This window comes from Eptatretus burgeri, chromosome 11 (genome assembly GCF_056783735.1).
Source record: "Eptatretus burgeri isolate ZD-2024b chromosome 11, Ebu_testis_v1, whole genome shotgun sequence".
NCBI classification, from domain to species: Eukaryota; Metazoa; Chordata; class Myxini; order Myxiniformes; family Myxinidae; genus Eptatretus; species Eptatretus burgeri.
This window is the reverse complement of record NC_140971.1, coordinates 90,378,464-90,404,323: the sequence shown is the minus strand read 5'-3', so window position 1 is coordinate 90,404,323 and position 25,860 is coordinate 90,378,464. Positions and strand designations below refer to the sequence as shown.

At 42.7% G+C, this 25,860-nt stretch overlaps 1 long non-coding RNA gene across 1 annotated transcript in view; it reads right to left on the bottom strand.

Annotated features, from left to right (window-relative positions):
• The window catches only part of LOC147017603 (uncharacterized), a 50,269-nt gene extending 25,482 nt beyond the window's left edge, over positions 1-24,787 (bottom strand). Inside the window, exon 1 of the long non-coding RNA XR_015049756.1 lies at positions 22,308-24,787. This is a non-coding gene — a long non-coding RNA (uncharacterized LOC147017603). The remainder of the gene's footprint in view (positions 1-22,307) is intronic.
• Positions 24,788-25,860: the final 1,073 nt, after the last annotated feature.

The window sequence follows — 25,860 nt, the reverse complement described above, 5'->3', positions numbered from 1 at the left end:
TTAAAATCTTGAATGACACTGGCTCACTTAAAATTAAAATGACAAAACCAATGTTGAAAAAATATTCAATAAGAGAGACGAGTGGAGGATTTCTCCCATTTCTAATTCCTTTATTTGCTGGTTTAAGTGCGGTTGGAGCATTGACGGGTGGTATTTCAACAGCGGTGAAAACTGCCAACGAAAGGAAGGCTCAACTCCAGGCTCAAAAAGAATTGGAAAGACATAACAAAGAGTTGGAGAAACAAATTAGTGGAAGTGGTTTAATTGTAGATTTTGCTGAAAAACTTGAAGGTCTGCCTGATAAAGCGAGATTGTTAGTTGGAGATATGCTTTCTTCTATAGCACAAGCAGGTGTAAAATTAACGAAAAGAGGTAATGGATTATATCTTTCTAATAAATAAATGAGCATTGATGAGTGGTTGAAAGAATTTGGATAGAATACAACATCAAATTTACAACTTCTCAAATATTGTAAGAAATTAAAAATTCATAATGTGGTTATTTGTATGAGAGATGAATTAACAAATGTGCCGAAACATACAAAGAATATTATTATGAACTTAGAAGATAATAATGGGAATGGTTCTCATTGGGTTTGTATTTTTAATAGTCAAGACAAATATTATTTTGATAGTTTTGGTCTTCCGCCACCTGTTGAAGTCATAAAATTCTTACAGAATGGTGTTTATCAAACATTTCAAGTCCAAGAATTAAATTGCAAGTGTTGTGGCCAATTATGCCTATATGTGTTATTTCAACTCAACAAAAATAAAAAATTTTATGATATTATTTTTAATCTAATATAAATGACTTATGTTGGTAAAGATGGTTCTATCTTTGGTGTATCTCAAGAACTGGATATTGATTTATCAAATTATTACACAAAGGCACAGGCTGAACGACATAAATATATAACCAAAAATATTAACATGAAAAATGCTTATAAATTAAAAAATTATCCAACCCCAACTGAAGCGAATGACTTGGTGAGATTAAGTGATTTATCACAATATATATACTTAAATAAAACGGCTGTGTATTCCAAAGATACAGAAGTGTTGATATTATCTCCAGGTCATACAGAATTCACAGTTCGAATTAAAATAAATTTTTATAAAGAAGGGCGTATCGTTTGTATGAGAATAGAACAATGGGGGTATGATATGAATGATTTAGGGTATAATTGGTCATTTAAAATTAACCTCGAAGACCTGGAACAATTAAATCAGTCTCGTAAGGAAGAATATTATCCACTTGGTATCGAGAATGAGTTTTGTGGGGCTACGATTAGTAAACAACAAATAAAAGAATTTAATAAGGGTAAATATAATAATGGTTTTGCCTTGTTAATCTCATGAAAACAGAAAAACAAGGATTATATATAATAAGTAAGGAAATACAAAATGATTTAACTATGGGAAGATGGGGAGGTGTTTCGTGCCATAATATTATTCTAACATATATTTCTAATACATAAATGACAGCAAGAAGGCTTCAAGAAAATTATCATTTCTGTGTTCAAGCATACCTTCAAGAAAAGGGTATTCGGTATTTTAATAAATATGTTCTACAACATAAGAATGAGGTATTTTCAATAAAAGATTGGCATTATGCTGATGTTGATAAACCAACAACTTTAGATTTAATTAGAATGTTAAATAATGAAAAAATTATAAAGTTAAGAAAAGGTAAGGCTCTTTTAGAAATTCAAAAGAAATTTTATTGGTTTCCTGTTGTAAAAAAAAATATTTTGGATACAGGAATAACAAGAAATCCTGATGAATATATGTATAATATTCTATGGGGTGTAAGCGATTCAAGGATAGTAAGGGATGAGGAAGGAGTTGAAGAAGTGAGGGAAGAGGAGGAAAAGGAGAAGAGAGAGAAGGATGAAAGGGAGAAGAGAGAGAGGGAGGAAAGAGAGAAGAGAGAGAGGGAGGAGAGGGAGGAAAGAGAGTGGATGAATAAATATAAAAATATGGAAACCAGTGAGATTCAAAAAAGAATAGGGGTATTACAGAAAATAACTCAACCCACCGAGGAGGAAAACAAAGAATTGATAAGTCTATTTACAATACTTTCGACAAGACTATTGACATCGAGAAGGCATGTATTTTAATTCAAGTTTTTCATTTTTTTTTTTCTTAAATAAATGGGGGAGAGAGTGAAGGCATTTCTAAGGATTCTTTATGTTTTAAAAATTAAGATTCAAATGTGCATGTTGGAAACTAAAAAGGATTTTGCACTCTGCAGGAATTTTTCTCATAAATAAATGAGTTATTGTCTCAAATGTAAAAAGAAAACTAATACTAAAAATATTTCATATATTAAAAGTAAAAATAACAGGGTTATACAAAAAGGTACATGTTCGGTGTGTGGTTCAAAAAAAAATCAATTTATCTCCCAACACAAACTAGGAGGAGATATACAAAAGTTTTTATCAGGAAGTAAATTTACAACTACTGGAATACCAGGGGAATTACATCTTCCAGGGTATTCTTGCTGTGGTCCAGGCACAAACTTGGATAAAAGATTAGATGAGGCAGACAATCCTAAATCCTGGAGTAAGCCTATCAATAGAGTTGATGAAGTGTGCATGAGACACGATATTGATTATGGGAATACCACAACGTTGGAAGAAAAGCATGAAGCCGATAGAGAAATGTTGTATAATTTGTCTCTGATACAAAATCCAACCTTGAGAGAAAAAGTTGATCGGTTCATTGTGAAGAAGATGATCAGTGCTAAATTGAAACTTGGACTTGGAAATTCAAAAAACCTGTAAGCTCTAATGATGTCATTAAGATTGAAGAGCAATTAGCTGATGAATTACATAAACCAATATTCACAAAGTTTCAGAGAAGGAAAGTTTATTCCAAGGAAGTAGATTATATCTGGTCTGCTGATTTGATTGAACTCAATAATGATAAGGGGTACAAGTATGCTTTAACCGTTATTGATTTGAGGAGTAGATATGTGTGGGTTGTCCCTTTAAAAAACAAAACAGGTAATACTCTTATGTTAGCTTTTCAACAGATATTTAATAAAAGTAAGAGAAAACCTAAAAAATTGTGGACTGATGAGGGTAGAGAGTTTTATAACAAGACATTTATGAATTTTCCAAAAAATAACAGTATTACATTATACAGTACCTTTAATGAAGGGAAGGCAGTTGGTGTTGAACATTTTAATCGTACCTTAAAAGAGAGACTATATAAAAAATTCACACAACTCGGTTCACAACAATGGTCATCTTTTATTCAGGATATTGTGGATAAGTATAATGACACGATTCACACGGCAACAAATATGAAACCATCAGAAACATTTACAAAATTAAAATATGAAAAAGAGATTAATGTCAGAAAACCTAAGTTCAAAGTTGGTGATATCGTAAGAATATATAGGTGGAAATCTCATTTTGAAAAAGGTTATACGAAAAGATGGACCAACGAGCTTTTTAAAATTGTTGATGTAATAGATACGGTTCCTTGGACTTATAAGATATATGATTTGGAAGGGGAAGAGAGTTTAGGTTCATTTTATTCACAGGAATTACAAAAGACAAAGATGAATTGAAATTTTTTGACTCCGCCCCTTTTTGACTCCACCCACACAAGCCCCGCCCACACAAGCCCCCGCCCACACAAACCCCACACAAACCCCACCACACACCCCCTCACAAGCTCCAATAAATTGAAATTTTTTGACTCCGCCCCTTTTTGACTCCGCCCACACACGCCCCTCCCACCGAAGCCCCGCCAACACAAACCCCACACAAACCCCACACAAGCTCCGCAACAAAAACTCCACACAAGCTCCACACACACAAACCCCACACAAGCTCCACCCATATTCATCATATTCACATAATTAGTGATTAGTTAATTAGTTCCCCCCACACACAACATGTTTATTTAATTAAAAAAATATCCACCCATCCACACAAGCTCCACTCATCCACCCATCCCCCCATCTCTCCACCCATCCATTTATCCACACAAACCTCATCCACATAAGCCTCATCCACATTCACCCCTCCCACACAAGCTCCACCCACATAAACCCCTGCCCACATAAACCCCTCCCACATAAGCCCTGCCTACACAAGCTCCACACAAAAACTCCACACACATAAACCCTGTCCACATAAACCCCTCCCACACAAGCTCCACCCACATAAACCCCGCACACACAAGCCCCACCCACACAAGCCCCTCCCACACACGTCCCACCCACACAAGCCCCGCCCACACAAGCCCCGCCCACACAAGCCCCACCCCCCCTCATCCCCCCTGTGCGCCCCCACCTTTGACCCACCACCTCCCTCATCCCACCCCCCACCCTTCCCCACACACACACATGGGGAGGGGAGGGATGGGATGAGGGGGTGATGGGTCATTGGGGGAGCGCACCTACCCCCCCCCCTTTACATCTCTTTTATTCTTTTCTTGTAATTCAGAATCAAGTAATTGTAAACAAAACAAATATAATTTATTAATATTGAAAATATTAAATATTCATTTGCGAGAATGTATAATCTTTCCCAGCAATCTTCTTCAGATGTCTTGTGCTTTCGAAACTCAGACACCATATTCTGTTTTGAAACAAAAAGTGGATAATAATTAGGTTTTATAAAGATAATTACATGGTAATATGAGTAAGCCTCGTTGACCACTGAATTAACACACCAGGAGCCTGTCATCCTTTCAAGGTCAATAAAATGAATTCCAGTGTACTGACAAAACCACGTCCAAACTAATGATGCAACCAACATAAGGCGACATTCGAAAGAGAGAGGGATATTAATAATAATTCAGAAATATTTACCTCCGGAAAATCATGTGTTGTACGAGTGATATTAATAATAATTCAGAAATATTTACCTCCAGAAAATCATGTGTTGTACAAGATTGCTTCAACAGCTGATGTTGTACGATAGTGCTGAAAAAAAAATAATAAGTCAAGGGTATAGATGAAGAGACAGACAGGGAAAGCAACACACACACACACACACGCACACACACACACACACATACACACACACATAGACACACACATAGACACACACACACACGTGCCTCACCATTGGTTTAATTCATTCGAGATCAGAGACCAGTCATTATAAATCATTGGCCTCTTCAATAAGAGCAGAGAGAGGTAGGTAGAAAGACAGACAGAGAGAGAGAGAGACACACACACACACACACGTGTCTCACCATTGGTTTAATTCCTTCGAGATGAGAAGACGTGATAAGACTTCGTGCCACTCATTGTAAATGTCTTTCAATTCTCTTCTAAAATCATTGATCTCTTCAATAAGAGTATTAATTTCATGAACCACGTCGTGATATGTAAACTCAATTTCTTCCAATGCCCTGTCAGGGAAAAAATATATATATATATATCAGAATTATCATGATTTAATTAATAATCATTTGCTTCATTGTTCAAAGAGAAAAGCATACACAAACTTACCAACTCTGTAGTGGGCTGTTGTCTTCATCGGAAGAAAGATCGTCCATGCCTCAGTTGTAAAAATGAAAATCCCGTCTGGCAGAAACTTTGTCTGGCGAACCGCTTATAAAGCAACGATGAGGAGATTGCTTAATCATTGGGTGTGGCCACAGGAAATGACAAGCTTCTCTTAATGATCTCATCTGGCCACCGCCCGAGTTGCAAATCATTTTTGTACATAAACCACGCCATAAAAAAAGTTTTCAGTTCGTGTTCTGAGATAAAATATAAACACGAGACCTTGTCTCACAGAATAGTTCCTATTTTTTCACAGCATGACAGTCCAAAACCACTTCCTCATTCACACAGCACGGCCGTGTCAAAAAAACACTTCCTCATTTTCACGGCATGAACTGAAAACATTTGAAACAAAACTTTTTTATGGCGTGGTTTATGTACAAAAATGATTTGCAACTCGGGCGGTGGCCAGATGAGATCATTAAGAGAAGTTTATCATTTCGTAATGGCACAAAAGGGGTATCTTAAAAAATATAAAGATTCAAATGTTTTGTTTTTCAATATTTTAGATGGGGATTATTGTGCAAAGAAAATTAAACTATTGAAGGAATTTGAGAATGAACAAATGTTTATAGGTTCAATGAGTGAGCTAAACAATATGCATTGGTTATTTGATAAAGAGTGCCCCGAGGCTTAGACGTTTCAGATATTTCTTTAGAATCACCTTTAACAAATCTTTATCTTGTTGTATGGGTTATTTGATAAAGAGTGTCCCGGGGCTTAGACGTTTCAGATATTTCTTTAGAATCACCTTTAACAAATCTTTATCTTGTTGTATGGGTTATTTGATAAAGAGTGTCCCGGGGCTTAGGCGTTTCAGATATTTCTTTAGAATCACCTTTAACAAATCTTTATCTTGTTGTATGGGCTATTTGAATAGAGAGCCCCTAGGTTAAAAGGGGAAATAAAAAAATGACCGTTTTTACAGCCATTTTTCCCTGCTGTGCAGGGGTTTGGCTTTTTCTTGAGGCAATGTTTTATGGCCGGATGCCCTTCCTGACGCCAACCCTGGTCGCCTCTTACGACACACAGGGATATGGTACACCTATTCTAACCGGGGCATACACCGGGACCAGTACACTGGCATTCATTTCGCCGACCTCGGAAGGATGGCAGGCTGAGTCAAGAGTTTTCTTTGACGTACATATCAGACTATCCTTGATTATTCATTTCTGTGTCAAAATCGTGCTTTAATGTTCGGTTTATCTTTAATTGCCAAAAATGACCAATTGTGTCACATCCTCTACGTGGAAACAAGTGGATTTGGACTCAGCATCTAAAATTCTTTAAGTATGCAAAATTTCAGCCAGATTGGTGATCTGCCCAACGAAAATCATTTTCTGAAGGTAATAGCGAGTACCTCCACATGGTCTAAAAAGGATTTAGATTTTGTCGGCCTCAAAGCACGGATAATTTTTAAAGATCAATAAAATCAAAACCCAGGACCCCAACAAACATGGCACTGAGCTTATTCTTCAAAGGAAACACTCATCTCTCCAAACATTGACATGTACACCGACTCACTTAATTATTTTATAGAAGCACCTGCACACGTGCACACACACACAGGCAGAAATGTACGGATGCAGGCAGGGACGGACGGATGCAGGCACACCAAATCAGAGCTCCTTTGATATTGTTACGGATCCGGGGTTTGAGGCTCACCACGAGGGGAAGCAATCGAGTTCCTCCCAAACTATCGGGTTCATGGCGATGGTAAGCAAGCTTAGGTTGTGGTCAGATTGTGTGGAGGGTTTTAGGAAGGCATTGTGGTGGTCGGAGAAATATTGTAGCATTGTGGTTTGAGTCTGGAGAAAGTTGAAGTGAAGTGTCCATTGGGTAAAGGTGTGAGGTTTGAACGGACATGGTGCGCATATGCAAATGAGTTACTCTGTTGCTCTGTGTGCAAACATAAAATAGACGGAGGATGAGAATAAAGACCGAGCTGTTTAAAAGGCCACACAATGCAAATTACCCATAAACACACCACAATAGGGAAGGGCTATCAACAATGAATCATAATAAAATAACTGTCTCGGGACCGCGATATTTTGTGTCATTGCCTCGGGGGAGCGTCAGCTTCGCAGAACCGCAGCAACATTATAAACCAGCAAATACAACTCATCGCATCGCTGGCAGGGATATTAAGGGAGGAAAGGAGATGAGGGAAGGAGGGGGGAGATGAGGAAGTGGATGGAGAGAGATGAGCGAAGTGAGGGAGAGATGAGGGGAGGGAGAGAAATGAAAGAAGAGAGGGAGGGAGAGATGAGGGAAGGGAGGGAGGGGGAGATGAGGGAAGGGAGGGAGGGAGAGATGAGGGAAGGGAGGAAGAGAGACAGAGGAGGGCTGAGGAAGGAGCAAGGAGGGTGGGGAAGCAAGGAGGGGTGAGGAATGGGTGAACTAGGAAGGGAGGGAAAGCGAGGAAGGTGGGACGGGGAGAGCGAAGCCTCACCAATCTTCGCCAAACACTCTGGGAGGGGGGTGGGAGTGAGGATAGGCTGAAAGGGAAGGGAGAAGTGGGGAGGGGAGGCGGTTTGGGAGGAGGTAAGTGTTCGGGGATGGGGTTCCAGACTTGCATTTGGTGGGGTACTTGGGAAAATATGGGAAGGGTTCTCAAATTGTGTTGGGTCGTAGGACTTGTGGAGAAAAAAGGGGGGGCGGTGGTGGTGGGTAGTACAAGATTGAACAAAATGGGGTTCGTTAAACAGCACGTCGAGACGGCCCGGAGATTATCATGGGGGTGGAGAGGGGAGGGAGTTTGTGAGGAGGTCCGTGTGAGGGGAGGGGGGAGGAAGAAGACCGTATGAAGGGAATGGAAGGAAGGCATCATGAAGCGAGGGGTAGGGCAAAGGAAGGCAGCATGAGGAGAAGTGAAGGGAGCGTGGGGGGAAGGGAAGGGAAAGCTACATAAGGGGAAAGGAAGGGAAGGCAGCTTGAGGGGAAGGGAAGGTAGCGTGAGGGGAAGGGAAGGCAGAGTGAGGGTAAGGGAAGGCAGCATGAGGGGAAGAGAAGGCAGCGTGAGGTGAAGGGAACGCAGCATGAGGGGAAGGGAAGGGAAGGCAGAGTGATGGGGAGGGAAGGGAAGTCAGTGTCAAAGGCATGAAGGGAAGGGTGATAAACATGCCCAAACAGCAGCCATTTCTTTTTAAGTGCAGGGAACTACACAAGCCGTGCGGGAGCATTTAAAACCTACGTTATCTCCCTGGCACGGGCCTGCCTGCATGCATGCATACTCACACATGCAGCAACCATTGCATCCCTCCGGTCCGCTCACTCCGAATGTAATTCATACTTGCCAGACTCAAGGGAAGCCGGTTCAAATTGAAAAGTCAACCATCAGTCTTCAACAATTTTTCATACATTTGAAAAAAAATTCACGATGATAACATGTAAATCACGATAAAGTTTAAACAACTTGGTAATATCACGGTGATGTTGAACACCGAGTGAGAAAAATTCTAAATTTAAAAAGAGTTTCAAATAAAAAACAAGCAGTCATAGACTGGTACTTACGAAATCGTCAACATGACCTTTGACCTTGTCTAATAAAAGCTGTCTCCGGAGAAGGTAGCGACGCAAACCAGAAGTTTCTACGATGATTCTGTACCAAACCTCTCATAAAACATCCGATTTTTACCAGAATTTCGACAACCGAGTATTAAGCATACCTACCCGTTACCAAAAGTGAAGACAGGATTGAAATTGACTTTAAAAAAATACCCCCGAGTGGGAGTGCCGGTCATCTCTGCCAGAGGTCGAAAGTAAGTAACTCTGTGCCAGACTGGAATCAGGGCAGTTCATAAAGTACGTACGCTCTACTTCCGGGTTTCAAAACCACCCACCCCCCCTCTGTATGTAGGCTGGTGACCACCCACCCACCCCCTCTGTATGTAGGCTAGTGACCACCCACCCACCCCCCTCTATATGTAGGCTAGTGACCACCCACCCACCCCCATATGTCTCATATCACATCACAATACTTGAAGATTACAACGAACTGTAGATTTATCTCAAATGCATCAGTAATTATTAACTATGGTAATACAGTAATATGGAACAATTATTGACGTCCACGGATTCAACATCACGTCGAAAATGTTCCTGTGAACGGGGATATTTTTCCCCCTCGCGATGACGACAGGCTCACCTTCATCTTCTGAAACGCTTTCATGTAGTCCGACACCACTTTCATAAAGTATGTATGCAGCCGTTGTACCACCCACCCACCCCTGTACGCAAGCCGTACGCGGGCTTTAAACCAACCACCCCTGTACGCAGGCCGTATGTGGGCTTTAAACCACCCACCCCTGTACGCAGGCCATAAGCGGACTTTAAACCACACACCCCCTTAATACATCGCAAATCGCTTGCAAAGCCAGCAGTTCCTTATGAACCGATGTTTGTAAGCCATGACGATGCAGTCCCGAGCGGTGTAATATACCTTTTTCTTTGAATATCACAGCACATCATTTATGAAAATAAAAGTACAAATTGACATTCAACACAATGTTAATGTCATAAATGAAAGTAAACTTGTGCATATAAACTTGTATTCCATTGTTTTAGTTAAATCTGACGAAAGCTTCAAATGTAATATTTGTCTCGGAGAGTTCCGGTTCTTAATTTAATGCTTTTATTTTTGTATGTACTTTATGAACAGCCCATACGGGGAATCAGAGCGAAGTTTGAAGGGCTATAAAATCAGAACGAGAGCAAATTTCAAAAAATGGCTCGCATTCTTCGAGATAATAGTCCGTAGTATCTGAATCACTAATAACATTTGATCTCTCTTGATAAATGAGGGAGGAGATACGATTTGAAATCAACGATTTTCGCAACTTTGACAGCCTCGTGACGTTGACCTCGACCTTGGACGACCTTGAAAGTTATATCGTTGTGCATGTCTCATTGACCTCTATCCATTCCACTATTGGTTATTTGTCTCCATTTGGTTTGATTGTGGACGGACGGACGGACGTACGGACGGACGGACGTAAAGACTTCGAGACTTATTTTTAGGTCATCTCTTCTGAGATGATAGAGATGACCTAACGAGCGCGTAATGCCGTGTGTTACAATCCCCCTCATAAGCATAATCTCCAGTAAAGACTCAGATACGACACCCGACATAAATCTCATAAAACATCCGATTTTCACCAGAATTTCGACAACCTAGTTTAAGCATACACAGCCATTACCAAAAGTGAAAACAGAATTGCGATCCGAGTTAAAACGAACGCGTAATGTTGACCGAAGCAAAAATCTCCATTTCTCCACGCAATTATTTAATATTATTTTATCAAAGTAACAAAACCGTAATAGTCGGCCATCCACCAACAATCTTTACATAATCCGACGGCCTAACGAGTCAGGCATGCGCCGATAACCTTTATTGGGATAAAAAATGACTTTTAAACACTTTCTTTATCGAAAACACCGTCAGCGCGCACACGCAAAACCTTTACGTGACTCAACTCCGCCTCTGCTCGAGCGCGCTGCACCACGTGACGACCCGTGACGTGGCAAGTGAAATATTTTTTTATACAATCTTAAATCGTCTCCAAAACATCCAATTTTTACAAGAATTTCGACAACCGAGTGTTAAGCGTCCGAAGCGATCGCAAAAACTGAAGACAAAATTAAAATCAAAGTTTAAACGAACTCGTCACGTCGACCGAAGCAAAAATACTCCATTTCTCCACATGAATTTATGGAATTATGTTTGACCTCACTGTGACCTTGACCTTTGACGGATTTTGACCAAAAGTCTCTGAGATATAACGAGCTTCGTCTTTTAATTGTTTTCGACTAGGGTTCATTCAAAGTCTATCTTCTCCGACAGTTTTCATAGGATCCGGATGGAAATTTTTGACAATATGGCTGAATGCCATATTGCCCACAGTCGCTTGTGGCCTGATTTTTGATTTTCGAAAAAAGAAATTTTTATGATTTTTCAAAAATTTCAAAGTCCCGTTGCTAGGCAACGGTGGTATCCATAGCAACGGTTTTCATTTGCACACAACTCGGTCATGGTATGAACCTACCAACCAAGTTTCATCGAAATCGCCATTGTATTAACGGAGCACTGGACCGAACAGACAGACATGCAGACAGACAGACATACAGATAGGCAGACAAACAAGCCGGTAGGCAGACATGGGTAGTCGCGATGGGCCCGTTCGATGGAGAATGACCTGTGGATTAAGCACAAGAAAATTCATGATTCCAGCTTCAAGGGTTAATGCTGCAGATTGTTTTTTCGTTAAAATACCCCCCACATTTAGAGGTTTTTCGGCCGTTGAGATGCAACAGAGGGGTCCATAGCAACGGTTCTTTCTCACACATAACAAGGACATACCATGAACCTATCATACCAATTTCATGTATATCTGACTCATAGTCTCTGAGATATAACGAACTTCGTTTTGTTTATTGTTTTCGACCAGGATTCATTCAAAGTCAGAGCACTGGACCGAACAGACAGACAGACAGACATACAGACAGACAGACAAACATATCGACAGAAAAAGTGATAAGGGTAGATCAAATTTTTTTTTCGACTTTCTCGACAACCCAACATATCGACGGAAAAAGTGATAAGGGTAGCTCAAAAAAAAATATTTTTTTTTTCCGACTTTATCAACTACCCAACATATCGATGGAAAAAGTGATAATAAGGGTTGATCAAAAAAAAATTTTTTTTTCGACTTTATCGACTACCCAACAGAATAACAAAATCGACTGAACAATACACTTGAAAAATCTTCGATTTTGCAAGTAACAAGAAATAGGCACGCCCACTTTGAAAAGGTTGCCATGGATACATCAAATTGTCCATTACATAAAGATTAAAATTGATAATCTTAAAGCTCAGGTCAGTCGGATGAAAACTGATTATCTTTCAGATTGAAATTGATGATTTTAGAAGTTTGACCTTGAGTTGACCTTTTGACCTCAAAAATTGTTGGTTTCCACATTCAGTGATGTACGATGCAATTGTTGCTTAATCTTCATGTTAATCCGATGAAAAATGATGATTATAGAAATCTCACCTCAAGATGACCTGATACGTAAATATATCTGATATCAATGATATGACCTGATATATAAATACACCTTTGACGTCAAAATGAATCGGCTTCTCAGTTGAGACTACCTCTACAACTTGGTGATGTTTCATGAAGATCGGTTTAAAATTATGACCTGTAAGCAATTGACAGACAGACAAACAGAAACCGAAAAACAAAAATCGACTGACCAATATACAGCACTCGAAAAATCTTGGATTTTGCAATTAACAAACAAGCAAATGGAGGTGATCAACATACTTGTTAAAATGTTTTTTGTTTTTTTTGCCAAGTAACAGACAGATAGACAGACAGACAGACAGGGGTGAAAACATAACCTCCATCCACCTTCGGTGGCAGAGGTAATGAGGACTTTCATGGCCTTTAGTTTCCGGGGTGGTGGTCAAACTTGATGTACCACATGTTCACAAACTCATGGCGAACCAGGTACTTGGCGAAGTCCCTCGTACCTGATGGTTCATGTTGTGATGCTTGAGGATTGACTCTATTTGTGAAAGTTGTGTGAGGTGGTGGCAGAAAGTGGCGTTGACCAGCTGTTTTCGGTCTCCATGACTGGTGTGCGTCGTCATCTTCTTTCGTCTGAGGGATCTCTTCTCTGTGGAGGAAGCTTGAGTCTGTCCCAGGGAGGGTCGCTTGTAGTTGAGAAGTTGTTTCCTTCAGTACCTGCCCGCTTGGTTCGGGAATCTGGTGCAATGCATCCGTGTGTGTGTGTGTGTGTGTGTGTGTGTGTGTGTGTCGATGAGTGGATTAATGTGCTGCTGACCCTCATCCCACTTGTGGCATGTGACAGGAACGTTGTTGAATTCATGAAGTCGTGGTGATCGTGGCGTTGTTGCATTACAGGCCATTTCAAGAAGTGACCGCATACTGCCGAAAAGGCTAAAATGCTCACGCAAGTAGTTGTGAGTGTGTGATGAGGGATCATGTGAGGCGACTTGAATGTTGATCCCACTGTGGAGTTCCCAATGCTCAAGTTCTGCAGCTGCCTCAAGGACATTAATTAATTATCTTCAAAAGAGGTGTTTTAATTCACCCAAATACCCAATTTTCACTCTTGCACTTCCTTGGAGTTTTCTTCATATGCATCTTCGTCTCTGGATGTGAGAGTTGGACTCTGACCAGGAATCTGCGATGGAGACTTAATTTCTTTGGTACCAGGTCTCTGCGAAGAATCCTTGGCTATCACAGGTCGGACTTTGTGTCCAACGAGTGGTTGCTGAGAAAGACTCAAATGATACCAGCGGCTCAGACTCCTCATTCAGCACCTCGAGGGCCCCCAGAAGGATATCTGGAGTCTCCGCAAAGATGACTGCATCATCTGCGAAATCAAGGTCAGAGATCTTGATATTCCCAAACGATGCACCGCAGCTTCATCTCTCTGACAAAAAGACTCAAAAGGAGGTGTTTTAATTCACCCAAACACTCAATTTTCACTCTTGCCCTTCCTTGGAGTTTTCTTCGTATGCATGCAGTTTCAGACTCATAGGTTTTATTGTTTGTAGTTATGGAGGTCACACATTGACACACACAAACACACACACACACACACACACACACACACACACACACACACACACACACACACACACACACACACACACACACACACACACACACACACACACACTTTTATTAGCATAGTTTTATGATGCCACACATCCACTTCGTTATTTTTGTTGAAAAACATCTAATTTTGTCTGATTTCCTTGGAATTTATCTTTGTTGAATCTTTAACTTTGTTAGCCACATTCAGAAATGACATCACAAAAAAAAAGAACGATAAAATAATACATGGTGGGATCGCCCAAATCAGTCATGTGGAGGTGGGTCAGTTCGTTCAGTTTCGTTTTTCAGATTACCAATCTAAATGAAATTCACCCTGTACATTCATGAGAACACACCATTGAAATTCCTACTTCTTTCCATATGCACAAGTTGACACACCGACAGTTATTACCATTTGAAATTACCACTGTGAAGTGGGCGTGGCACGCTTGTAATCGCGGAGGAAACGACCAGGAAACAACAAATCAAGATGGCGGCGCCCATGGTTGTCGTGTGATTTCGGGTGATTTTTGGTCTTTCAACAACCAAATATGCGTTGTTTCATACACTTGGGTGCGGAGGAAGATGAGAAAGTGACGCAATTCACGGATAAGAGCTGGCGTAAGGTATGTTAGTGTGCGAAGGCTTGGTGCGATGCCACAGATAATGAAACTACTAACAAATGCCGTTTGCTGGCTGATCAAATTATGAAACTGCTGCCAATGACTGATCCTCCTGCGGATGCCGGCCATCACCGGTTCTGATATGCGTCGTTTTGCAACAAGGATCATATAAAACACGCTGAAGTCAGGAAAAGGAAATCAGAAGCCAGCACTACTGCAGTTTCTGCTAGAGCCAGTGAGGTGGTGGGCAGACTAGAAGAAGAGGGGCCCTCACACCACAAAATACGTAGAAAATCCCTCAGAACCTCTGTAGAAAGGGTGGCTGGCAAATAAGCTGGTGTACTGCCAAGAATTTGTGTGATATGCCAGAAAAAAGACATTCATCCGTGTCAAAGGAAAATCTCAACATGATCAGTTGTCCCTGGCAGAAACACAGGATGGAGGAAAGCTGAGGGAAATTGCTGAGCAGAGGAGAGATGAACGTGATGTGAGAATAATGACAACAATAAAGGATAAAGACTGTGTGGCGCTGGAAGTTTGTTATCACCGTAAATGTTATTACGAGTATGTGAATGACATACCACAGACAGAATGAAAGTAAACTCCAAACTCAGAAAGTGAACTACGACTCAACATTTGACATTTTCTGTGATAAAGTAATCCAGGTAAGACTCATTGATGGAAAGCAATCTATGCATATGAAGAAGTTGTGTGAGATGTTCAATGACCTACTCAGAGTATGCGAAGGTCAGGATAAGGCTAACTACCAGGCAAGAAGACTGAAGAAAAGACTGCAGGACGGTACCCAGACATGATTTTCTATCGTCCACCAAAAATGTCTGAGAGCGAAGTGGTGTACATGAAGGACATTGATATTGGTTCCATTGCTCAGGCTGCTGTTGGAGACAGTAGCTCTACAACAGAAACAGAGTCAACTACAGAGGATGAAGCCAGCCAGGGTCCACAGCAGGGTGACTCAGACCTCAATTTACATGTTCTATACTCGGGAGCACTCATCGTGAGGGATGACCTGAACAAACACCAAAGTGTGGACATTACATGGCACTACTTGGAAATGGTGGAGCTAGCACTGGAGTTTATACGGGCAACTCTTACTTCGAACTGGCCAAAACACCTTGCGATCACGAGAGCGTCAATGCCCTGGTACTTTGCGTAGAATCACCTAAACTATGCAAGGTACTTACCCGATTACTGGCTGGAAATGGCCGGGCGAGAGCACTCCCACCCAGACACCTATCAAGCATTCATGGACGGCAAATGGACTGCCCAATGGCATACTCGTTATGGATTTAGTAGTGTTGTGTGTGATCAAATCATAGAGCAGACTTTAAATAGGGACAGCAAGATCAGTGGAGGCATCATTGGTTACACTCAGAAAAGCACAGCTGTGAAGAAGTGGATCCTGTCCCAACCAGCACGTGCGGAAATCGCAAGGAAATGTGAGTCCATGGCGGGTATCCACAACGAGCCCCGAACGAGAAAGGATTTGGATGTGTCGAGCTCGAAGAAGAACGAAGCAGTGGTGGTACAAGTGATGGACACAGTACTTCAAATGATTAACCCTTTCTCCGGCGCTCACCTTGAACTCATCAATATTAGTTCAGGTGTCATCGCACCGCCAGCCACTTCCGCAGACTTGATGAACGCGTATGTCAAGGGAGAGAATGCTGTCGTGCAATTCATGCGTGATCGGCTTCTCTCGGGAGAGGTCCCATTCTTCAGTCCGATTTCGAAGGCCAAATTGGCAACTTTCTTGAAGGCGCGAGGCAAGTCGGCGACTCCCACCAGCAGGCGTCGAAGGTTGAAATTGCGAATGAACGTCGTCTTTTCACATGACTGCTGTTGATTGGCGAGTAAAGCATTGTAACACTCCACGATCTGCTCGCATACCCACTGGCGAACGTATCTTTCCCGCTGGCATCCGGTGATGGTTCGATTGCTAAGACGGACAAAGCCAAACTCCGCAACCATATACTGAAACTGTGGCCCGATTGCCGAGTGGATGCTCGGCCTATCCAAGGTGCAACAATTGTGGATGGAATGGCTGTTATTCAGGCGATAAAGGCTGGTTCACTGCATAACACTTTCGGCAAACTGGAAGAGATGGTGTTGAACATCGTAATGGCCAAAGCACGACATAACCAATCTTCGAGAGTGGACGTGGTGTTTGATACTTACCCAAGTATCAGCATCAAGTGCCTGGAGCACGCTAAACGAGCGGGCAGGGCGGGCAATCTTCAGGTACGAACCATCTACAGACGTGATCAAGCCCTTCCAAAACAGTGGGCCAATTATCTCCTGAGCGAAGCCAATAAGGAGGCGTTGATAGAGTTCATCGTCGAATCGTGGACGAGAAACATGTCTCCATCAAAACTGGGTGACATGCTGTTGTACGTCAGTCATGCCGGCAAATGTGAGAAAATCAAGGCGTCGAATGGTGTCATGACTGTGTTGTCAGTACCTGAACTTGAATGTGACCATGACGAAGCTGACACGAAGCTCCTGCTACATGCCGCTCACGCGGGACAGAGTGAAGAGTCGGTGCGCATCGAGAGTTTCGACACCGATGTGTTTGTGTTGGCGTTGGCTCACTCGAAGTCGATTCGGGTGCGAAATTTCCATCTGGTCACAGGAAGTCCCAAGGACATTATCGTCGTTGACATAAGGAAGCTGAGTAATGCCCTGGAAAGTTCTGTCTGCGATGCGTTGATAGGTTTGCACAATTTCACGGGAAGTGATACCACCAGTGCATTCCACGGTAAGGGCAAAACAAGGCCATTTGACTTGATGATGAAGGGTCTCCATCATCACCTGTTTCGGGAGCATTGGTCGAGAATTCACACTAGAACAGCATATCATTCATGACCTGGAACAATTAGTCTGCACCATGTACAATCAGCCGACCATGAAGAGTGTGGATGAGGCTCGCTACACGCTGTTCTGCAGCCAGTCGCTGGGAGAACAGAAGTTGCTGCCTACAAGGGGCGCTCTGATGCTGCATTGCAAAAGAGTGAACTATCAGTCTGCGATCCACCACCGCGTGACTGAGAGGTTTATAGAAGCCCCTTCTCCTACATTTCATGGATGGATGGAACGCAATGGAGCACTGATTGTTCACTGGCTGAACAAACCACCAGCGCCGAAGGAACTGTTAGAGGCGACGAAATATAATGGCAAGAAGATGAAATGCGAGACCAACCAGTGTTCTTGCCGGTCAAAAGGACTGTCCTGCGCAGAGTGCTGTGGGTGTCAAAACTGCGCCAACGATGAACAGACCCGTGCAGAAATGGAACTTATGGATGATGAAAGTAGAAGTGACGATGATTCCGACGACGAACTGTGAATGTGGGTGTCACACTGCTTTTGCTGTGGTGATCTACTATACAGTAGTATTCAGGTTGGTTAGCATGTAATAGTGGACTTGAGTTTTGTAATAACAGCAGTCAAGAGCCAAGTTCAGCAACCGCTTCAGAGCAAGAAATACTGGAGTTCTAAGACAGTAATCCTCTTGTGGCGGTTCTACTTTTCATCAGGCTGAGTCGAGCAGTCTCTTTGTCTTTGATTTAATCCGTAATCACCAATGTAACTGTCTTTAATAGGTGCTGTAACTGCCTTTAATAGTCAATGTAACTACCTTTAACAGCCAGTGTGGCTGCCTTTCAAGCAAAAAGTTGCCTTGGTCAACTCGAAGGCCTGTCTGGTCGGTCCAGACGTTTTCGGCCGGTAAAAATATGTAACCGCTTCGGTTTACGACCTTTAATTATAAACATCTTTAATAACAGTGAGTAGGGCTCTGTATAAACATATTGTTACGTTTGAGGGGGGTATGCATTCAAAGGGTAATTAGGATGTTTAATTAGGTATGCCATGCTGTTCGAGTTTACCAGGATCTCGATGTAATAAGTAGCAATTCAGTGGTGATAAGTTGTCTAGTAAATGTTCATTTCTTCAAGGGGGAAATGATAAATGTCACGTAATTAGATAGGGACACGGGATAGGGTAAGTGTCTGCGTAAACCCCTTTTGGTATTCTCTGAAGACTGGCCGTGACGTCACAGGACAGTGCAGCGGATGGCTCCGCCCCGTGATCACGATTGGCGGAAGGCGATGGCGGTGGGCCAATAAACGGCTCAATTGGGAGTGACGAGGACGAAGGATAAAAAGGTTCTGTTCGGGGTCGAAAAGGAAGAGGAAGAAGATTACAACCAAAAGATCGTGGTTTTTTTTGGTGTGGAAGCTGTGGCGGCAGAGAGCGTCCTGGTTGTTGTGCTGAATCGATCGTGTTCTTGATCGTGTCTGGGAGCCTTGCCGAGCCTCGTGTCTCACTTTGGTTGGCTCTGGGGTTCTGCTGACTCGGAGTGCGGGGTCGAGCGGCGGGCGGACCTGCCTCCCTCTCCTGCTCGCAACTTGGCGCCAGAACTGGTTTCCTGGCGGCTGTGAGTGGACTTGGGCCAAGACCAGGAGGTCGACAGCACCACGGTTTCTCCTGCCCCCCTGACGAGAGCAAGGCCAGCTCGTCCGGCGCCGATCCAGGGACAGATGTGTCCACACCACGGTCCAGCCTGACCACCAGAAATAGCTACGTTTTGTGTGTGTGTGTGTGTGTGTGTGTGTGTGTGTGTGTGTGTGTGTGTGTGTGTGTGTGTGTGTGTGTGTGTGTGTGTGTGTGTGTATGTGTGTGTGTGTGTGCTTGGCGCCTTAGAGGGATTGAGATCTGTATATTCATTGGAATTGTCTGTGTTTTTCCCCATGCCTGATCCCACACCATCCCGTCGAATCGCCCCGGATCCCTCTTCTTGCCGAGTCTTGTTATTTCTGATAATAATAGAAAAACAAATAAACATCATCAACTCAGTGAAAAGTGACTCGTGCCACCTTCCTCGTCCCGTTTGCGGTAGAGCGATTAGAACCGCCATGTTTGGGTTATAAACAAATAAATCGCCTCCATCGTTTCGGCTCATTCTACGTTGGCGGGACTGTTCAAGTCCCGTGAACATCACAATATTATATCATTTTAAGACCTCACGAGAGTTTTCTTTGACGTACATATCAGACTATCCTTGATTCTTCATTTCTGTGTCAAAATCGTGCTTTAATGTTCGGTGTATCTTTAATTGCCAAAAATGACCAATTGTGTCACATCCTCTACATGGAAACAAGTGGATTTGGACTCAGCGTCTAAAATTCTTTAAGTATGCCAAATTTCTGCCAGATTGGTGATCTGCACAACGAAAATCATTTTCTGAAGGTAAAAGCGAGTACCTCCACATGGTTGAAAAAGGATTTAGCTTTTGTCAGCCTCAAAGCACGGATAATTTTTAAAGATCAATAAAATCAAAACCCAGGACCCCAACAAACATGGCACTAAGCTTATTCTTCAAAGGAAACACTCATCTCTCCAAACATTGACATGTACACCGACTCGCTTAATTATTTTATAGAAGCACCTGCACACGTGCACACACACACAGGCAGAAATGAACGGATGCAGGCAGGGACGGACGGATGCAGGCACACCAAATCAGAGCTCCTTTGATATTGTTACGGATCTGGGGTTTGAGGCTCACCACGAGGGGAAGCACTCGAGTTCCTCCCAAACTATCGGGATCATGGCAATGGTAAGCAAGCTTAGGTTGTGGTCAGATTGTGTGGGGGGTTTTAGGAAGGCATTGTGGTGTTCAGAGAAATATTGTAGCATTGTGGTTTGAGTCTGGAGAAAGTTGAAGTGAAGTGTCCATTGGGTAAAGGTGTGAGGTTTGAACGGACATGGTGCGCAGATGCAAATGAGTTACTCTGTTGCCATGCATGCATACATAAAATAGACGGAGGATGAGAATAAAGACCGAGCTGTTTAAAAGCCCACACAATACAAATTACCCATAAACACACCACAATAGGGAAGGGCTATCGACAATGAATTATAATAAAATAACTGTCTCGGGACCGCGATATTTTGTGTCATTGCCTCGGGGGAGCGTCAGCTTCGCAGAACCGCAGCAACATTATAAACCAGCAAATGCAACCCATCGCATCGCTGGCAGGGATATTAAGGGAGGAAGGGAGATGAGGGAAGGGGGTGGGGCGAGAGGTGAGGGAAGGAGGGGGGAGATGAGGAAGTGGATGGAGAGAGATGAGTGAAGTGAGGAAGAGATGAGGGAGAGATGAGGGAAGGGAGGGAGAGAGATGAGGGAAGGGAGGGAGAGAGATGAGGGGAGGGAGAGAAATGAAAGAAGAGAGGGAGGGAGAGATGTGGGAAGGGAGGGAGGGAGAGATGAGGGAAGGGAGGGAGAGAGACAGAGGAGGGCTGAGGAGGGAGCAAGGAGGGTGGGGAAGCGAGGAGGGGGTGAGGAATGGGTGAACTAGGAAGGGAGGGAGAGCGAGGAAGGTGGAACGGGGAGAGCGAAGCCTCACCAATCTTCGCCAAACACTCTGGGAGGGGGGTGGGAGTGAGGATAGGCTGAAAGGGAAGGGAGAAGTGGGGAGGGGAGGAGGGTTGGGAGGGGGGAGGTGTTCGGGGATGGGGTTCCAGACTTGCATTTGGTGGGGTACTTGGGAAAATATGGGAAGGGTTCTCAAATTGTGTTGGGTCGTAGGACTTGTGGAGAAAAAAGGGGGGGCGGTGGTGGTGGGTAGTACAAGATTGAACAAAATGGGGTTCGTTAAACAGCACGTCGAGACGGCCCAGAGATTATCATGGGGGTGGAGAGGGGAGGGAGTTTGTGAGGAGGTCCGTGTGAGGGAAGGGGGGAAGAAGGCCGTATGAAGGTAATGGAAGGAAGGCATCATGAAGGGAGGGGTAGGGGAAAGGAAGGCAGCATGAGGAGAAGCGAAGGGAGCATGGGGGGAAGGGAAGTGAAGGCAGCATAAGGGGAAAGGAAGGGAAGGCAGCTTGAGGGGAAGGGAAGGCAGCGTGAGGGGAAGGGATGGCAGCGTGAGGAGAAGGGAAGGCAGCATGAGGGGAAGAGAAGGCAGCGTGAGGTGAAGGGACCGGGGGGGGCAGCATGAGGAGAAGGGAACGTAGCATGAGGGGAAGGGAAGGGAAGGCAGTGTGATGGGGAGGAAAGGGAAGTCAGTGTCAAAGGCATGAAGGGAAGGGTGATAAACATGCCCAAACAGCAGCCATTTCTTTTTAAGTGCAGGGAACTACACAAGCCGCGCGGGAGCATTTAAAACCTACGTTATCTCCCTGGCACAGGCCTGCCTGCATGCATGCATACTCACACATGCAGCAACCATTGCATCCCTCCGGTCCGCTCACTCCGAATGTAATTCATACTTGCCAGACTCAAGGGAAGCCGGTTTAAATTGAAAAGTCAACCATCAGTCTTCAACAATTTTTAATACATTTGAAAAAAAACTTCACGATGATAACATGTAAATCACGATAAAGTTTAAACAACTTGGTAATATCACGGTGATGTTGAACACCGAGTGAGAAAAATTCTAAATTTAAAAAGTTTCAAATAAAAAACAAGCAGTCATAGACTGGTACTTACGAAATCGTCAACTTGACCTTTGACCTTGAATAATAAAAGCTGTCTCTGGAGAAGGTAGCGACGCAAACCAGAAGTTTCTACGATGATTCTGCAACAAACCATCAAAAATCGAATGTTTGACCTCAATGTGACCTTGACCTTTGACCGATTTTGACCAAAATCTAACCAGCGCTAGCCATCACCCTCCTGAATCACGTGGTGTAATTTGACATTGGTAGTTTCTTCTATTCTCGAGTTATCGTGCCTACAAATAAACACACAAACAAACAGAGTCCGGAAGTCATCAAAATACTTACGAAATCTTTAGATTTCGTAAGTAACTAGAACGGGCATTCAGTGGAGTGCATACCTTCGCCAACGCTACATTTGCCGCACCCCCCCCCAGAAACCGTTGATTGTGAGGGTATTTAATCCCATACCACATCTACCATCTCATATGTGTTATAATGGCTTAAAAACATTAAATTTCCTGTGTCATATCGTATATTAGAAGATTGGGCATTGAATTCACAACATTTTGGCATTGGTTGCATGCAAATTGGATAAAAATCGACCGCACTATGGCAAAAATGACGATTTTGACCATTTTATGACCTCAACATTGACCTTTGTACTCTTAATTTTGTAATTGGTACAAGAGTGTGGAAAACAGAACAGTCAACATGTTGGTGTTGGTTTCATGCAAATCGGATAAGAATTGACCGTATTATGACTAAAACCGCATATTTTGCAATGTCGTGACCCCCCCTGACCTTAGACTCCCAACCACGAATAAGGGTTATTACGTCATTGTGTCATGTCACATATCACAAGATGGGGCAATGAATTCTGAACATTTTGGCATTAGTTGCATGCAAATTGGATACAAATTGACCGCGCTATGGTAAAAAGACGAGTTTGACCTTTTCATGACCTTTACCTTGACCTTTGACCTGATCGCTCCCAAAATCTAAACAAATGGTCCGCGGATAATAACCAATCATCCCACAAAATTTGCTGCGATTCAGTTCAATACTTTTGGAGTTATGCGAATAACAAACAAACAAGCAGTCATAGACTGGTACTTACGAAATCGTCAACTTGACCTCTGACCTTGTCTAATAAAAGCTGTCTCAAGAGAAGGTAGCGATACAAAACAGAAGTTTCTACGATTATTCTGTACCAAACCATCAAAAATCGAATGTTTTGGATGTTTGACCTCACTGTAACCTTGACCTTTGACTGATTTTGACCAAAATCTAATCAGCACTAGCCATCACCCTCTTGAATCACGTGGTGTAATTTTAAAATGGTAGCTTCTTCCGTTCTCGAGTTATCTGCACCAAACCATCAAAAATCGAATATTTGACCTCACTGTGACCTTGACCTTTGACCGATTTTGACCAAAATCTAATCAGCACTAGCCATCACCCTCCTGAATCACGTGGTGTAATTTGACATTGGTAGCTTCTTCCGTTCTCGAGTTATCGTGCCTACAAACAAACAAACAAACAAACAAGCAGTCACAGACTGGTACTTACGAAATCGTCAACTTGACCTCTGACCTTGTCTCATACAAGCTGTCTCTCGAGAAGGTAGCGACACAAAACAGAAGTTTCAACGATGATTCTGTATCAAACCATCAAAAATCGTCACGTCGACCGAAGCAAAAATCTCCATTTCTCCACGCAATTATACCTTAACGTAACTCAACGACGCGTCTGCTCGAGCGCACTGCATCATGGGACGACCCGTGACGCGTCGAGTGAAATATTTTTTAAACAATCTTAAAATGTCTCCAAAACATCCGATTTTTACCAGAATTTCCACAACCGAGTTTTAAGCATCCTTTGCGATCGCAAAAACCGAAGACAAAATTAAAATCGAAGTTCAAACGAACTCGTAACGTCGAGCGAAGCAAAAATACTCCATTTTTCCACATGAATTTACGGAATTATGGTTGACCTCACTGTGAAATTGACCTTTGACCGATTTTGACCAAAATCTAATCAGTGCTAGCCATCAGCCTCCTGAATCATGTGGTGTAATTTGACATTGGTCGCTTCCTCCGTTCTCAAGTTATCGTGCCTACAAACAAACAAACAAACAAACAAACAAACAAACAGAAACGGAAGTCATCAATGTACTTACGAAATCTTTCGATTTCGTAAGTAACAAGCAGTCATAGACTGGTACTTACGAAATCGTTAACTTGACCTCTGACCTTGTCTAATAAAAGCTGTCTCTCGAGAAGGTAGCGACGCAAATCAGAAGTTTCTACGATGATTCTGTACCAAACCTCTCATAAAACATCCGATTTTTACCAGAATTTCGACAACCGAGTATTAAGCATACCTACCCGTTACCAAAAGTGAAGACAGGATTGAAATTGACTTTAAAAAAATACCCCCGAGTGGGAGTGCCGGTCATCTCTGCCAGAGGTGGAAAGTAAGTAACTCTGTGCCAGACTGGAATCAGGGCAGTTCATAAAGTACGTACGCTCTACTTCCGGATTTCAAAACCACCCACCCCCCTCTGTATGTAGGCTAGTGACCACCCACCCACCCTCCTCTGTATGTAGGCTAGTGACCACCCACCCACCCCCATATGTGTCTCATATCACATCACAATACTTGAAGATTACAACGAACTGTAGATTTATCTCAAATGCATCAGTAATTATTAACTACGGTAATACAGTAATATGGAACAATTATTGACGTCCACGGATTCAACATCACGTCGAAAATGTTCCTGTGAACGGGGATATTTTTCCCCCTCGTGATGACGACAGGCTCACCTTCATCTTCTGAAACGCTTTCGTGTAGTCCGACACCACTTTCATAAAGTATGTATGCAGCCATTGTACCACCCACCCACCCCTGTACGCAAGCCGTACGCAGGCTTTAAACCAACCACCCCTGTACGCAGGCCATAAGCGGACTTTAAACCACCCACCCCCTTAATACATCGCTAATCGCTTGCAAAGCCAGCAGTTCCTTATGAACCGATGTTTGTAAGCCATGACGATGCAGTCCCGAGTGGTGTAATATACCTTTTTCTTTAAATATCACAGCACATCATTTATGAAAATAAAAGTACAAATTGACATTCAAGACAATGTTAATGTCATAAATGAAAGTAAGTGTGCATATAAACTTGTGTTCCATTGTTTTAGTTAAATCTGACCAAAGCTTCAAATGTAATATTTGTCTCGGAGAGTTCCTGTTTTAATTTAATTCTTTTATTTTTGAATGTACTTTATGAACGGCCCATACGGGGAATCGTGGCGAAGTTTGAAGGGCTATAAAATCAGAACAAGAGCAAATTTCAAAAAAATGGCTCTTGTTGTTCGAGATAATAGTCCGTAGTATCTGAATCACTAATAACATTTGATCTCTCTTGATAAATGGGGGAGGAGATACGATTTGAAATCGACGATTTTCGCAACTTTGACAGCCTTGTGACATTGACCTCGACCTTGGACGACCTTGAAAGTTATATCGTTGTGCATGTCTCATCGACCTCTATCCATTCCACTATTGGTTATTTGTCTCCATTTCGTTTGATTGTG